This window comes from Olea europaea, unplaced genomic scaffold (assembly GCF_002742605.1).
Source record: "Olea europaea var. sylvestris unplaced genomic scaffold, O_europaea_v1 scaffold89, whole genome shotgun sequence".
Lineage (NCBI taxonomy): Eukaryota > Viridiplantae > Streptophyta > Magnoliopsida > Lamiales > Oleaceae > Olea > Olea europaea.
In genome coordinates, this window is record NW_019267367.1 from 405,267 (window position 1) to 409,444 (window position 4,178).

A 4,178-nucleotide genomic window follows, 5' to 3' on the forward strand; every position below is an offset into this window, starting at 1 on the left:
GGCAGGATGATTGGAAACAGACCGAGAAATTGGACTCGGGGCACAGTCCCGGGATCACGAGATTTTAATCAAATTCCTTCATTTAGGCTTCCGAATAATTAATTTCCTTATTAATTATGTCAGGTTGAAGAAGTGTTGGACAGAAAATTAAAAAGGAAAAATCGCACCAGGGGGCAATTTTGTCATTTATCGTGAAGATGTCGAAATGGGCCGAAATTCGGCAGTATGATTGGAAACGGCTCGAGAATTTGGACTCGGGGCACAGACACGGTATCATGGGATTTTAACCAAATTCTTTCGTTTAGGCCCCCAAATAATTAGTTTGCTTATTAAGTATGTCAGGCTAAAGAAGTGTTGGATAGAAAATTAACAAGGAAAAATCGCACAAGGGGCAATTTTGTCATTTGTCGCGACGGTGTCGGAATGGGCCGAAATTAGGCAAGATGATTGGAAACGATTCGAGAAATTGGACTCGAGGCATAGACCAGGGATCACAGGATTTTAGCAAAATTCCTTCATTTAGGCCTCCAAATAATTAATTTCCTTATTAATTATGTCAGGTTGAAGAAGTGTTGGACAGAAAATTAACAAAGAAAAACCGCACCGGGCAATTTTGTCATTTGTCGCGACGGTGTCGGAATGGGCCTAAATTTGGCAGGTTGATATGAAACGGTCCGAGAAATTGGACTCGGGGCAGAGACTCGGGATCACGGGATTTTAACCAAATTCCTTCGTTTAGGCCTCCGTATAATTAATTTCCTCATTAATTATGTCAGGTTGAAGAAGTGTTGGACAGAAAATTAACAAGGAAAAAATGCACCAAGGCAATTTTGTTTTTTTTCTCGACGATGTCGGAATGGGCCGAAATTTGGTAGAATGATTGAAACGGACCAAGAAATTGTACTCGGGGAACAGTCCCGGGATCATGGGATTTTAACCAAATTCCTTCTTTTAGGCCTCCAAATAATTAATTTCATTATTAATTATGTCAGGTTGAAGAAGTGTTGGATAGAAAATTTACAAGAAAAACCGCACCACAGGAAATTTTTTCATTTGTCACGACGATGTCGGAATGGGCCAAAATTTGGCAGGATGATTGGAAACGGACCGAGAAATTGGACTCGTGGTACAGTCCCGGGATCACAAGATTTTAACCAAATTCCTTCATTTAGGCCTCCGAATAATTAATTTCCTTATTAATTACGTGAGGTTGAAGATGTGTCGGACAGAAAATTAACAAGGAAAAATCACACCAGGGGGCAATTTTGTCATTTATCGCGACGATGTCGAAATGGGCCGAAATTCGACAAGATGATTGGAAACGGCCGTAGAATTTGGACTCGGGGCACAGACACGGTATCACGGGATTTTAACCAAATTCCTTCATTTAGGCCTCCAAATAATTATTTTCCTTATTAAGTATGTCAGGTTGAAGAAGTTTTCGACAGAAAATTAACAAGGAAAAATCGCACCAGGGCAATTTTGTCATTTGTCGCAACGGTGTCGGAATGGGCCAAAATTAGGCAAGATGATTGGAAACGGTTCGAGAAATTAGACTCGGGGCATAGACTAGGGATCACAGGATTTTAGCCAAATTCCTTCGTTTAGGTCTCCGAATAATTAATTTCCTTATTAATTATGTCAGGTTGAAAAAGTGTTGGACAGAAAACTGACAAAGCAAAACCACACCAGGGCAATTTCATCATTTGTCGCGACGGTGTCGGAATGGGGCGAAATTTGGCAAATTGATTGGAAACGGCCCGAGAAATTGGACTCCGGGCACAGGCCCGGGATCATGGGATTTTAGCCAAATTCCTTTGTTTAGGACTCTGAATAATTATATTTCATATTAATTATGTTAGGCTAAAGAAGTGGCGGACCGAAAATTAACAACACAAAGCCGCACCAGGTGCAATTTTGTCATTCGTTGCAACAGTGTCGGAATGGGCCAAAATTTGCCAGGTTGACTGGAAACGGCTCGAGAAATTGGACTTGGGGCACGGACTTGGGATCATGGGATTTTAGCCAAATTCCTTCGTTTAGGCCTCCGAATAATTATATTCCTTATTAATTATGTCAGGTTGAAGAACTGTTGGACAGGAAATTAACAAAGCAAAACCATACCAGGGGCAATTTTGTCATCTATCGCGATAGTGTCGGAATGGGTCGAAATTTGGTATGTTGATTGGAAACGACTCGAGAAATTGGACTTGGGGCACAGACCTGGGATCACGGGATTTAGCCAAATTCCTTCGTTTAGACCTTTGAATAATTAATTTTTGTATTAATTATGTCAGGTTGAAGAAGTTTTGGACAGAAAATTAACGACGCAAAACCGCACCAGGGGCAATTTTGTCATTTGTCGCGACGGTGTCGGAATGGGCCGAAAGTTGGCATGTTGATTGGAAATGGCCCGAGAAATTGGACTCGGGGCACAGACCCAGGATCACAGGATTTAGCTGAATTCCTTCGTTTAGGCCTTCGAATAATTAATTTTCCTATTAATTATGTCAGGTTGAAGAAGTGTTGGACAAAAAATTAACAACGCAAAATATCACCAGAGGCAATTTTATCATTTGTCGCGATGGAGTCGAAATGGGTCGAAATTTGGCAGGTTGATTGGAAATGGGCCGAGAAATTGGACTCGGGGCACAGACCCGTGATCACGGGATTTTAACCAAATTCCTTCGTTTTGGCCTACGAATAATTAATTTCCTAATTAATTATATCAGGTTGAAGAAGTGTTGGATAGAAAATTAACAAGGAAAAACTGTACGAGGGGTAATTTTGTCATTTGTCGTGACGATGTCGGAATGGGCCGAAATTTGGCAGGATGAATGGAAACGGACCGAGAAATTGGACTCGAGGCACAGTCCTTTGATCACGGGATTTTAACCAAATTCCTTCGTTTAGGACTCCGAATAATTAATTTCCTTATTAATTATGTCAGGTTGAAGAAGTGTTGGACAAAAAATTAATAAGGAAAAACTGCACAAGGGGCAATTTTGTCATTTGTCGCGACAATGTCGGAATGGGCCAAAATTTTGCAGGATGATTGGAAACGGCCCGGGAAATTGGAATCGGGGCACACACCCGAGATCACAGGATTTTAACCAAATTCCTTCGTTTAGGCCTCCAAATAATTAATTTCCTTATTAATTATGTTAGGTTGAAGAAGTGTTGGACAGAAACTTAAGAAAGCAAAACCGCACTAGGGGCAATTTTGTCATTTGTTACGACGGTGCCGGAATTGGACGAAATTTGACAGGTTGATTGGAAACGGTCCTAGAAATTGGAGTCGGGGCATGGACCCTGGATAACGGGATTTGGCCAAATTCCTTCATTTAAGCCTCCGAATAATTAATTTTCGTATTAATTATGTCAGGTTGAAGAAGTTTTGGACTGAAAATTAACAAATCAAAACCGCACCAGGGGCAATTTTATCATTTGTCGCGACGGTGTCGGAATGGACCAAAATTTGGCTGGTTGATTGGAAACGGCCCAAGGAATTGGACTCGGGGCACTGAGCAGGGATCACTGGATTTATCAAAATTCCTTCATTTAGGCCTCTGAATAATTAATTTTCGTATTAATTATGTCAGGTTGAAGAAGTGTTGGACAGAAAATTAACAACGCTAAACCGCACCAGGGGCAATTTTGTCATTTGTCGCGACAGTGTCGGAATGGGCCAAAATTTGGCAGGTTGATTGGAAATGGCCCAAGAAACTGGACACGAGGCATAGGCCCGGGATCACGAGATTGTAGCCAAATTCCTTCGTTTTGGCCTCCGAATAATTAATTTCCTTATTAATGATGTCAACTTGAAGAATTGATGGACAGAAAATTATCAAAGCGAAACCGTACTAGCGGTAATTTTTTCATTTGTCGTGACGGTGTCGGAATGGGTCCAAATTTGGCAGGTTGATTGGAAACGGCACGAGAAATTGGACTCAGGGTACAAGCCCAGAATCACGGGATATAGCCAAATTCCTTCATTTAGGCCTCCGAATAATTATATTCCTTATTAATTATGTCAGGTTGAAGAAGTGTTGGAAAGAAAATTAACAAAGAAAAACCGCACCAGGGACAATTTTATCATTTGTCGTGACGGTGTCGGAATGGGCCGAAATTTGCCTGGCTGAATGGAAACGGCCCGAGAAATTGGACTCGGGGCACAG